A 13229-nucleotide genomic window follows, 5' to 3' on the forward strand; every position below is an offset into this window, starting at 1 on the left:
AACGGAATAGAACATTGTATTGATACTGTATTTTACCAAACCTGTGTGTAGGGGGGACGACGACGAGGATAGGTTGCTTTGGAAATACAGTAACAGCATTGAGTTGGATGCTGTTCCGATTACAGCCTACTATTTTGCATATTAAAGGGTCTGTTTTGTTTTAACCAAAGGCTCAGATATGCCAGCGAGGAAACACTGAAGAACGGGGAACAGCATCCTAAGCATCTGTGATCTATTTTCTTTAAAGGACGTATTTAATGCTTTCTGCCACTGGTAGCGATAGGGGATGCTTCTTGAGTCGAGACTCTTTTAAAAGTCGAAGAGAAAGAAGCAAAACGTGGAATATTTTCGTTGCATCGTTCCCTTTGGGCAGTCTGTAATGAAAATCCAGCCAATCTAAGGTATAAAATCCGCCCCCCCCCCCAAAAAAGGGGAAAAAGTGGGAGGTTGAAGGAGGAGATGATACCCCCCGTGGTTAACCAGAAATAAGTGTATTTTTACGTATCTCTTCCTTACAATATATTCTCCTGCCTGTGAGTTCTAAGACGCTGGGGTTGCAAACGTAGAGAACCCTGCCAGGACTTGCCGTCCAAGTGGTCACTGGCGGAGCGCAGGTGTTTAGGATCGCTCTGCCGGGCTGCGACACTTGGCTGATCCCTGTGCAGAGTTTTCTCCGAAGTAAATCTGACCACGTTCAAGGAGGTAGATCCTTGGGCGTGGAATCCCAGCCTAAATCTTAAACCTGCTTATCGTTCAAAGTGGGTTTATTGTGAACAGTGCCTGTAACGCCGCAGTCTTAACAGTTCTCTTGGCATCGGCGGGATTTACTTCGGAGAAAATGTGAACCGAACAGGGCTGAAAAGCATGCTTCCCTTGGGAGGGAGTTCTCCTGGAATAGATGGGACGTCTATTTCCCTGTAAATGTGCACTTGGCAGGGCAGCAGTGCGCGTGTGGTATGAAGCCTGTGGGGGCACCTCCTCCCCCGCCCCTTTCTCTCCTTTGCTGCTGGAAACCTGGCGAAGTTAGAAGGGGACGATTTGCTAAGTTTTGATCTTGTTCCACCTAATTCGAATCCCATTTTCTCCTTCATGTTAATTGTTGGGACTGCCGCTCTCATTTGCGGAATCCCTCCCTTTGCCCTCGAGATTATGGTATCTTAAACTACCTAATGGGAACCATTTAAGGGGAGTTGTTCCGGGAGGGGAGAGAGAATTAGTGCGTAAAGGGAGGGTCCGTTTGATGGGTTCTCGCAGAGAGAGCTTCCCCCTTTGGAAAAGCAACCAAGCCCCATTCGATAAGCTCAGGATTTTCCTTAACAGGCATATGTGATTTTAGTGTTTTGGTCTTTATGCCTTGCTGTTCACGTTGGCCCACTTTAGAGCAGGACAGCTTAAGAAAGGCATAGGGGTGCCTATACGAGAGAGGGTGAGAAATAACTTAAGGAATATTTTTTTTTGAAAGCTCTTTTAATAAGAATCCTTTCTCGTAACTATCAGCAAAGATAATACCGTAGGGAAGGCATTGTTTTAAACAGAACTCTTCTTAGCTGTCATAACGATTAGTATTTGGGTCTCCAATTAGCATGTGTCTAATCGATTGGAATTGCCCTGTTTTTTAAAAAAAAAATCGGGGAAGGATAGTGAAATCCTTTCCAGTTTCAACGAGATTTGTGTCAATTTTGGTGGTGTTTACTGTTCCTGCACCCCGAAGGAGGAGCAGCGGGGAGAGAAGCTTTCTCCGGGGAGGGCTGTTCACACGGAGGTTTAGTATTAATCTGATCCCTCTAATAAAACAATTAGGGAAGGATTTATGCCTCTTTCTGAAATTTGCCCTAAATCTTCCCCCCCCCCCTCAGTCTTCCCTCCTCTATCAGCCTACATACCCATCGGCTGGTAAACGCATGCTCATCCTCCTCTCGTTATCACGTTCTTGGAGAGAGATTCTCTACGTTAAATTAAAAAAAAAGGCGGAGGGGAGTTACTTGAAAAGTAGAGGCACGTCGTATGCCGTTCCGCCGGGTTGCAAAATCGCCCCCCCCCCCCCCGCTTTGCTTTCCTAGCCAGAGGGGCTAAAATCGGAACAGCCGCCGTGCCGGTTGCAAGCCCCCAATAAAATAAACTCCGTGTATTTAATTAAAGAGAAAAACACCGTGCAAACTCCCCCCCCCCGCTCAAGACTTTTTTAAAAATCGGAACAACAACAAGAAAAAGGTATCCCCTCTTCCTTTTCACGTGGGCTGGAAGCTTTCCCACCCAGCCCCTTCCCTTTTTATGGGATTCTTTTTAAAGAGAGAAGGGAGGTCGAGAACGAGGAGAGAAGGGAAGCGTAATGCTTTATGACAAGAGGAGAAACTCAGAGAAACGTCAATTCCAACGCCAGATTTGACTGTAGATATCACAAGGCTATTGAAGAGGAGGAGGAGGAGGAGGAGGGCAAGGACGGTGGGGTTCCTGGGCTGGACAGCTTTAAGCAGGCGAGGGTCTGCCTCAAAGCTTGGACTCCCCATGAGATAAACTTGAGAGGCGGTGAACTACCTAGAATAATTTAGGGAAAGTCAGGAAGAGGGTTGCGCCAAAGCATCCGAGCCGATGCATATACCTCCATGCAAAGAAGCCACGGGATTCATCTCCAGCTAAGCCTACATCGGCTCTCTCCGTCAAGTTATAGAGCTATGGTCTCTTAAGCGGAAGTAAACACTATTTAAAACAACGCGGGTTTTCCTTCTCAGCAGGTATAGGACCGGGCACCAGAACTTACTCCAGAGTTTTGTTGCTGGGGGTAGGTTGGGAGTCTTTGATCCTTCAAAAGAGTAACAACCTAAAAATTAGGACACTTCCCTGGTAAAGCAGTGGCAAGGAGTTCCGTAAGATTTGCCTTCCAAGGCTGCAGTTCCAGTGTGGAGTTACTTGGAGGCAATACCCACTAACCTGAGTGTTAGTCACACCTGAATAAGCATCTACAGGATGGATCTGAAGTTAATTTCCAGGGCACCCCTATGTCAGCTGTACTGTATTCAACGGTAGGGGCATCTAATTAACCTTGGAAGTTTTCTCAGAAGCAAATTCCGTTACTCCTCAAGTACCTCCGCCCTTTGGCTCTGACCTGAGTCAAAGTTCATAGGATTGGACACCACTAGGGGAGCACGTGGTTTGATGGCCATCTGGTAGTATCTTCATCAGATATTTCATGGGGGTGGGGGTGGGTTGCAGAGTTTGTCTGAATAGAGTATACGGGTGGCCTGCCCAAGTTAAAACCTGGAAGGGGATGCTGCAAGTTATGGAGATTTACCAGGCATGGAAAACTCACACCCTGGCAGCTGAGTTGTCAAAATTTCAATATTTTGTCTGAACACAGCCTATATTTGCAGGGGCATTAAAACAAGAATACTCGTTGGCATTTAAATGGTTTAGATCACTCTTGGAAAGAACTCCCTGGGCTTACTTCCTGAATACATACGCCATCCCAAGTAATTACCAACCAACCTCGTAGGTTTTGGAGGCTGGTGATTTTCAACGACGAAACAAAATTAAGGAAAAGATGCCTTTGAAGCCTGCTTACTTGAAGCAGGTCCTGTGGTTAAACTTTGCTCTTCCGAGGGAGAAAAGCCAGCGAGGGTGGAGAACGGGGGATGCGCGAGCATCTTGTTAGTAAACAGGGTGGGCAGGGAATAGTTCTAACTGAAAAGATTAAATGCCCAGTGTTATTTCTGGGTCAGCTAATTGGGCTTCTCACAGAGCGATCCTATGCATCTTTGTTCAGCAGTGAGGCCCTCTGTTTTTATGCAGAGGTTGACTCTCAGTTAAGTGTGTGTAAGCTGTCTGGATAGCTCAGTGGGTTAGGATCCTGGCTGCAGAGCCAGAGATTGGGAGTTTGATTGTACCGCGAGGGAGAAGAGCCAGCCTGTGTGGCCTTGGGCAAGCTGCATAGTCTCAGGAGGCCCTCAGGAAAAGCGAATGGTAAACCACTTCGGAGCACTCTCTGCCTAGAAAACTCTAAAAGGGATCGCCATACCTCAGAATAGACTTGGCGGCAGACGATTATTATTGTGTGCGGGACTGCAGCCTTAGCCACAAACGGTGAGCTTTGAAGCAACAACACAAACGCAAATCGCAGCATCGAAAGGAAGAGAAGCTGAACAGACGCAGCCTGGCTACAAATGAATCACAACGAAGGCAAAGAGAGAAAAAGGAACGCGTAGGAGCAGTGAATCAATATCTCAACAAACCCGGAGGGCCCGGTGCTAAAAATTTACCTGGAAGCCACGCCTCGAAATCCTAGATAGGTGGGAGAAGGCAGCAAGTAGCGGTAAGGGAGAGGCAGCTCCCTTACCGCTAGGTTTATCTCGGGATATACCTAGAAAGGAGAAAGCATTTATCTTAGCGCTGAACGCCCACGGGGATCATTGCAAATCGGTTGGAACAATGACTCCTCTATGAGCCCTGCGTGTATGGATTACAGAAGAACTGCGCTTAAAAAATAAAATAAAATACATCCACTTCAGTTCCTGAACACATGGACAGCTAAGTGCTCAGCATGCCAACCAGAAGAGTGAAGTCCAACTAAACCTCGCAAAACTTAAACTTCAGCCAGTGGGGAATGTACGGCTGAGTCCCCACACCTCTCGATCTTATGTAGGAAGACCTTTCTGAGGATAAGAGCCCACTGTTTAGGAAACTGTCGTGTTACTAAACTGTGGGTAGAGAGGCATTTGTTGCGAATGTTTTAGCCGTGGGCTTTGTGCACCAGCAGGGGGTGGGACTAGATGACCCTCGGGATCCCCTTCAATGCTACGACTGGGAAGCTAACTCCGTTCCAATGCAGTTCCTTCTTCTGTAAACATAGGGCAGATTGCAGCTACACGCCAAGCCTCTGGCGGGACTGACAGGTCGGAAGGCAGGGAAGAAGATAAAAAGGGTGAAACAATCTGGAGATGGCGGGGAGGTACTTCATTCCAATTGATCATCATAATAATAATCCGCTCAATTTTATAATTGTGCGGATTATTATTATTATTTATATATACGAGAATTACATATAGGAGAATTTTTCTCAAATAATAAACTCGAAAATCAGCCAGGGAGGGGGAAAGGAGAAGCGAAGCAGTTGCGTGAGAAAAGGCCACCGCGGCGAGCCTCTCCTTATATAGGCAGAAGGCGGGGTTGGGGGGCGCGCAGGGGCGGAGCGGCGGCTCCCTTTGAAGTCCCGCCGGCTGTCTCTTTCATCCTCTTTTTCTTCCCCTTTCTGGCCTCTTTGTGTGACTAAATTTGGCAAGAACATGGAGCTCCGCCAGGTTTTCCACGTGTGCTTCGAGCTCCCAGCTGAGCAGGCGAGGGTTCTCTTCCGGGTAAGGAGACAGAAAGAAAGATCAAAGAGTTTGGGGAGTTGGATTTGAAATGTGCATTGGAAAAAAAAAATTAATAATAATCAGAAATAAAGGGGAGGGGGAAAAAAAAAACCCAAGTCTGGACACATTCCAGCCTCTCAATAGATTGACTGGAGAGAGCTTGGAGCACATAGTGTAAAAATAAAAGCGATCAGCGGAAAAGGCTTAGGTTTCCCTCCCTCTCTTCCTTCTTTTCCAGATTTCTGTTTGGCATTTTGGCAATTACTGTAGGGAGAAGAATGGCTTGTTCTCAATTTGCGCTCCGTGTAGCTCCGTGTCTTCCACTGTCAATATTATTTTAGCAACAAATATTATGCCCCGCACGTCTCTCTTTCTCCAGCTGAAACAATCAGAACAAAAGGTGCTGATGAGAGAGCTTTTATTATTATTATTATTATTTCTCTCCCCACCCGCCATATGACTCACTGTAAAAACCTTCATCATCATAACAGTGCTAACGCCGAGGAGAGAGAATGGAAAACTGCATCCAGATTAATCCCTAATTAGGGGACCCACTTTTCAGACACAGTAAGCTCTGTCAGATCTGCAGCGACGGGGAGGGGAGGTCGGGAGACTACGATAGAGGGCAAGCAACTCTTTAAAAAACGGAGCCTGTTTTTTTTTCTTCCTTTCTGTTTTGGCCGGGGCAGATATATTTAGAACCAAATATCTGTGATGGCGTTGATTGTGATTGGTTCTTAAAAGGCAGCACAGTTTTCCATGGATTTTGCCTTAGCTAGGGAATTGCTTTTGGCCGAGTGGAAGACAGGACGGCCTGGCGTGCTCTGGTCCATGGGGTCACGAAGAGTCGGACACGACTTGACGACTAAACAAGAACATGGAATTGCTAACACAGCAATTCCATGTAATGCATTAGGGCTCATAAAAGAATCTGTGGAATGGTGCTCTTTCTGAAGCAGACACCGAAATGGATTTTAAATGGTAGCTGATGCCACCCTTTCCATGCTATGCAATCATCTGAGAACTTTAAAACCTGGTGGCCTTGTGGGATTTGGCCAGAGAACCAGTGTTTCTGCTGTTCAGGATAGGGCTGGACCTGAAATACTCAAATTCCAGGGAAGAAGAGTCCAAAGTGTTAGGATGAACTTCCAAAGGGATCAAAGCCATTCTGTGGCACAAAAGATTATTTTGGAAGGTGGTGGAGTTTCCTTGGAGGTTTTTAAACAGAAATCGGATGCTCATTTGGGTCAGAAATACTTTACCTATGGATCCATGCATTGCAGGGGGTGGGCTAAGTGACCCATGGATCCCCTCCAGTTCTACTACTATTATTCTGTGATTCATTACTAAGCTTAGTTGTAGATATCAGGAGTAGCAATAAGACTACTTCAGTAAGACTCCCAAGCAAGAATGTATCCCCATCTTTACAGTAAAAGGCCGCCTAGAGTGGCCTTTTAGGCCAGATGGGCGGGGTACAAATCAAATCAAATCAAATCAAATCAAATCAAATCAAATCAAATAAATAAATAAATAAATAAATAAATAAATAAATAAATAAATAAATAAATATTGAGAAACGTTTATAGGGACAAGCTTTTCGGATGATGAGATCTTTCATTATTTGGAGAACAACTTTTCCTTATGAACGTGTAACCCAAAGCTTATGTAAATCTTTGACTCAGGCATATTGTGTTAAGATCCTTGCATATATGTGAAATTATATATATATATATATAAGTATTAGGTGTGTGTGAGAGAGAGAGAGGGAGAAATCCTAAACAGTTTTGGACCTCGGCACATGGTGGAAGAACAGTTACCCATTCTACCACGTATCTCAGACTGAGCGGCTGAGGATGCTTGCCCAGAGGGAGGCCTGGAAGGAAAAAAACAAGGAAACTTCTGTCTTCTCAACAGTTGCTCCTCCATTTCAGAACCAATTGTCACCCGATATGTCTCTCCCTGGAGATCTTCAAGAAATCTCTAAAAAGTTTTCTTTTTCGGCAGACCATTTAAATTATGCCATCATTTAAATGCTCTTCTTTCAGTCTAAGTTTAACAACCACATCTATCTGATTAATTTTAGTCTTATTGCATATTGTATGCCGTATGTTGTATGTGTTTTTTTGGATTTTTTTGCTTCTGTTGTTGTACACCGCCTGGAGTGATCATTTGGTCAGATGGGCAGTCTACAAGTTAAATAAGTAAATACATTATTTAATTTTGTTACTTCAGGGGTCAAAACTAATAGGACTTTGGCCAATTTAAAATAATGAACAATTGAAAAATGAAATCTTATACTCCACAACCTAGTCAGATCATATGATCCCTCATCCCTGAAAAACTTTAGCTTAAGAGCCAAGATTTAACTTGGTGCCAAAATGAAGACAGCATTGACATCAGCTGGATTTCCATGCGGAGAGCACTCTAAAATTGCAGCAACATGCTGTTGTGGGGTTTAAAAAGCATCCCCTTACCTTTCCAGTTTGAATTCTGCATGCTAGGAATGCCATTTGGAACACTCAACACCATGGGTTTTTTGATAATGGAAGGAGCACTTCTCCCAATATATTACTGCCCAAGAAGGATCTTTTGGAGGAGCCCTCCTCTATGTCAGCCCCACCAGTGGAGGCAATATGTAGTACGGGGAGATATGGGAAAGGGCCTTCTTAGCTGTGGCCTGTGGTTGTAGAATGCCCTCCACCTGGAACCCCAATTGAGGTCAATGCTGTGTTCATTTTGGCACTGAGTTAAATCTTGACTGTTCACTAAAGTTTCTGCAGACTAAGGATCATGATCTGATTAGATTGTGGAGTATGTGGTTTTAAATAGTTTAACTGCTGATGCACTGCTGATGAACAGTAGTTTAAGTCAGAGGTTGGGCATTTGATTCCCTACTCTGCCTCCTTGATAGGAGCTGGACTCGATGATCCATAGAATCCCTCTGCAGTTCTAAGATTTTATTTTCAGTTGTTTATTATTTTAAATCAGCCAAAGTCCTTTTTAGTTTTGACCATGAAAATAGTATAATTGGTATCCATCTTGGTGGTGAAATGCCAGACATTAAGAGATTAGCAAAGGCTCAGCATTTATTTCTTAACTTATTTATTTATTTATTTATTTATTTATTTATTTATTTATTTTATTTATTTATTCAATTTATATGCCGTCCACACTACCCAGAGGTCTCTGGGCGGCATATAAATTGTGGCAATTCACGGCCTGAATCTACACCAATTATATTATTATGGCATAAAAATGTGGCAAGATTTTGGCCATTGTTTTATTATCTATAATCTACCTTGAAACTTTGTGATATAGATCAGGATATAAGTATTTTAATAAAATATATTAAAAATAATAAATTGAATATTTTTCAAAATCGCTTTCAGAAAAATATATTGAGTGATTTGATAGTATGAGATGATGAATAATGTAACATAAAAAAATTAAAGTTGTACCACACAAGTGGGGCGAAAAGGTTTGAAAGCTTAGGTAGAAATCTGCATAATAAATAAAATGAAAGATTAAGATGGTTAGTTGCATTAAAATAAAAAAGGCTAATTGAGCAGAATCTTTTATGTTCCAGCAGGCAAACAAGTCAGTTCTGGGTGTGACTGCTGAAAAATAAGGCACTTTGAATCCTGCTGGAATTATTTCCAGGCACACACCCCTTCCAACATGTGGCTATTCAGATATTTTCACACCTAATTGCTGCATGGGGTAAGTGTGTGTGGTGCTTTCCACATTGGCTCAGCCCAATATCTGCATTTCCCCCCCCCCCATCCCAGGTTACAAATGAGGGAATGTGCCTTTCCCTCATTTCCAGCCATCTTCCCATGTAGGTTTTTTTCAGGAGGTTCTCCCCTCCCTTGTCAATATACCAGGGGCTAAGCCCAAATATGTATAGGATCATATGACTGTGCTATAATGGAGCAAACGTTCTCTCCCCATATGGTAGAATGAGCTTTTATTTTTAATATTACCACCCAAGATTGGACAAACAAGCAAACTTTGTCCCCACTGCTTACAGATCTTTATATGCTTGTCTGGCACCTATGCCAGTTGGAAACAACCCTGTTTCTCCATATCTTCTCCTAATAGTAACTTCTTGTCCAGAGTATAGGTTATGCATAGAAACAGTCATGTAGAATAATTCATAACTGCTGTCAAATTTATGTAAGAATGGGGATGATGAATAAGCTATGGGAAAGCTCAGAAAGCACCAGCATACCTTAACATTTACTTCATTCTCTTTATTCACTTCAAAATGAAGGGTGACTACATTTTTAAAATGTAGACACTAGCCGTATGTCCCAAATATCACCACAATCCAACCCTTCTTGTTAACTAGAAATCAGCAATCTTCTTTCTGCACCCATGGTTACAGATTTACCTTTAAGATTATGACGTCTAGTATGTTATGTACTTGTAGCAAAAAGTGACAAGGAATGCCCTTAGAAAGCAGTGCACATGATGCACTGCTCATATGGGGCTTGAAAGTCAAGTTTAGAAATCATAAGGCGCAAGGGACTTCCTGGATCCTAGGGACAAATGAAAGAAACCATTCACAAAATCACAAGACTGAATGAATGAGATCAGCTAGCATAGGGATTGAACAGCTGTGCTCCTTCTGCTGAGGCTGCTGTAGCCAGGCAAAACAGTCCTGGCATCTTCTAGCCAGATGTTGTATGTGCAGAATGCCTAGTCCTGGAGAAATCTGGAGTCCCGAGCTTGTACTGTTTGAGCAAAGGGTGTTACTATCACTATGGATAGCTAAAGATGACAACAACGGGGTTACACAACAGGCCTCCATACAGATGTATCTCAGGGTTGCTGGAGATTGCCCCTCTCCATTTCTAATGGCCAACAAGTCAGACCTAGGTGTGCTTACTGAAAAGTGAGCTCTACTGAATTTTGTTGGGCTTCTTTCCACACATCTCCATGTGGCATTTGACTTTTTCAAATTGCTGTAAGGCATATGTGTGGAAATAAGCCCAACATACCTATCTGCTTTCCTCTTTGGCCCACCCACTTCTGACATGGACTCCTCCCTAGATTATAAATAAGGAAACGTGCCCTTGAAATGAAAAGGTTTCCACAGTCACCCTCACTTACAGATTCTTCAATCGATTCTCCTTTCTCGCTACTATCTACCAGCAGTTAAGCTCCATTTAATTTCAAGTAAATATGGCTAGATTGCATATATACAGTAGATAGGCTTGCATGCCTATTCTATAATGGAGCAAGCTCCATTGAAGATACACGGGTTGCATATACAGTAACATAATTTGGATTTGCTGTATCTGATGCTTTTCTTGTAAATTTACTTCTTTTCCAGAATCTTGTGCAATATCTCAGACAATCCTGATGGGCAAAAGCAAGTGCCCCATAGTGCAAATATTTACGAATCCCAGCAATAGAGTTGAAATGGTCTAGTCACCATCCCCAAACAGGACTGTTTTGCCCTGGACAAAAAGCAAAGAGTAGCTGGCTGGATAGCTTAGTGAGTTGGGTACCTGGCTGAAAGGGAGAGTTTGGGAGCCTGGTCCCACACTATGCCTCTGGAGAAAAAGAGCCAGCCTGTGTAGCCTTAGGCAAGCTGCACAGTCAGAGTGCCCCTAGGAGAAGGGAAAGGTAAGCCACTCCTGAGTGTATTTACTAGTGACATCTCCTCATGAGATTCCATAGCCAATTGAGGATTTCTAGCCAGGTCTCCTGAGTTCCAATACACCACTCTGTCCACTACACCACACAGGTGCTTTGTAGCTTTGCATTTTAAAAATATATATCATTATTTAGTTATTTGTTTATTTTATACATTAAGGTAAATCCTGACCTCCAACTGTTTATTCAGCATTCAGGGAGAAAGGAATGCTCGTATGAATATGCTTGAGGCAATTTACCATTTTGCGTTTCACATTAGGCCAAGAACTAAAGGCTGAGACATCATGGGATTGTGGTTGCTGCTCCCTTTCTTTTACTTCTCTTTCTCTGGATAAAGAAAGAGGCAGTGGCCAAAATCCTGCAGCGCAGTTATAAAAAAGGCATAACTTTTCGAGGCAAATTGCCTCAAATTAAGAAATATTTGTAGACATTATCTGATGCATGCCAAGTCATGCAACCTGGCACGCAACAGATAATGTCTATGAAGGTTACTTAAATAGGGGCAATTTGCTTCTAATGCCTTTTGCATAACTGTGCCACAGAATTTCAGCCACCTTGGCATAGTGGTTGTCAGCACATGAGACTGTGATCTGTGGGGGTCAAGCTTCTAGTCCCCTTTGAGTGAAGAAATTCACTTATAGACCTTGAGCCAATCTCTCTCTCTCTCTCTCTCTCTCTCTCTCTCTCTCCATGCCTGACCTCAAAGGGTTGTTATGAGGATAACATGAGGGGAGAAGGGCCATGTATGTTGCCTAGAGCATACAGAAAAGGAAGATGTACATGTTACTAACTAATAATTCAGAAATTAAAACTCCAAATGCTGGTACAGAATTTGTAGCAATCATGTAGTGACATTCTCCTGGGGAGAGGATCAGTTCTCAAGGTGAAATTTGGCCTCCTTAGTTGAACCAAGCATCAAAAAAGTACCAACTGGTGTTTCTAGGTGTGATTGTAGCACCTTTCCCCTTTAAGCAAGGTACAAGGTCTCCAGGTCATTTCACACAGGGCCCAGAGCTATCATGAGCTGGTAAGGAGCCTTCTCTCCCTGCACATGGGCGAGATCTAAACTTGTGACCCAGAGGTGACAGGCGATATCTTAAACAAGAACCAGGCAAACACAAAGCTCTTTGATTTTATCTTTTAAAGAAAAGGGGGGAAAACATCCTGAAACTGGTGTCTGAACTCTGACAATGAAGAGGCTGGTTTAACACGTAGACACATCAGTGGGTCACTTGGGACAATGAAAGATGGTGCCCCGTTTGGGCAGTTCATAACCTGGAAATATATGGTGTCAGGATAGGAAGTTTTTTTTCAAATGGAAATGAGTTTTAAGAAGTTTTATTAACAGCATTCTTGGGAGGGGAGGAGAAATGCTAAATGGCTGAGTCTGGTCTCCATAGCATAAGATATTTCATTTGTTCCTATTTTATCCTCAGCCTCAGGCTTAGTACTATTTATGGAGTAAAGCACTTACTGAGAAATCAGTGTGGTCCAGTGGCAGAGATTTGGTTTTCAGTCAGCATAGCCACCTCAAATTGTGAAGATCTTTTGATGGGTGGGAGCTTGGTAATTGAGAACTGCAGTCCTGTTCTAAGCATATCTATTCAGGAGTTAAGTGTTGTAAAGTTCACAGTTTCCCCAAAATATACATGTAGGATTGAATTCTTAGTTTCTTAGTCATCAGTCTAGAAAACAGAAAAATACTGGTCTGTGAAGAACACATTAAACAACTCTACAAGCACCTAGCCTACATATCGATGTGTATATGAGCCATATATGTACATGACTGATATGACTCTCTAATATTGTCTTTTTATATATGTTGCAGTAAGAAGTCTAGTTAGGAGTAGGAAGTAAGCAAAAGGCCTATTTATGTGGAATGCTTCCTGCCTATCTTCTCAAAATCTGGAAAATGTATTTTCTTGGATCACTAGCTAGAGGATTCTGAAAGTTGTGCCCTGAAAAATAAATTTTCAAGCCTTGTGTTACTTTCTTCCTGAATGGTTCTTCAATAGAGATCGGCATGAATCTGGATTGTTAGATTGTGCTGGATCATCGTACTGACCCCACAGGTGTTGCTCAGTCCCGTCCCCCCCAACTGGATTCCCACTCACCATCTGGCGTGCTCCACTCCTCTTTCTCTTGCTTCACCAGTCGTGGCAGGAGCATGGACTTCCCTTCTCTACCTCCTCCAGCAGCTGCCCACTCAAAGGCAGTGCT

At 43.2% G+C, this 13229-nt stretch overlaps 1 long non-coding RNA gene across 1 annotated transcript in view; it reads left to right on the forward strand.

Moving 5' to 3' along the window:
- Positions 1-1335: 1335 nt before the first annotated feature.
- The window catches only part of LOC144583194 (uncharacterized), a 36451-nt gene continuing 24557 nt past the window's right edge, over positions 1336-13229 (forward strand). The window contains exon 1 of the long non-coding RNA XR_013536857.1: positions 1336-5345. This is a non-coding gene — a long non-coding RNA (uncharacterized LOC144583194). The remainder of the gene's footprint in view (positions 5346-13229) is intronic.

This window comes from Pogona vitticeps, chromosome 5 (genome assembly GCF_051106095.1).
Source record: "Pogona vitticeps strain Pit_001003342236 chromosome 5, PviZW2.1, whole genome shotgun sequence".
Taxonomy (NCBI): Eukaryota; Metazoa; Chordata; class Lepidosauria; order Squamata; family Agamidae; genus Pogona; species Pogona vitticeps.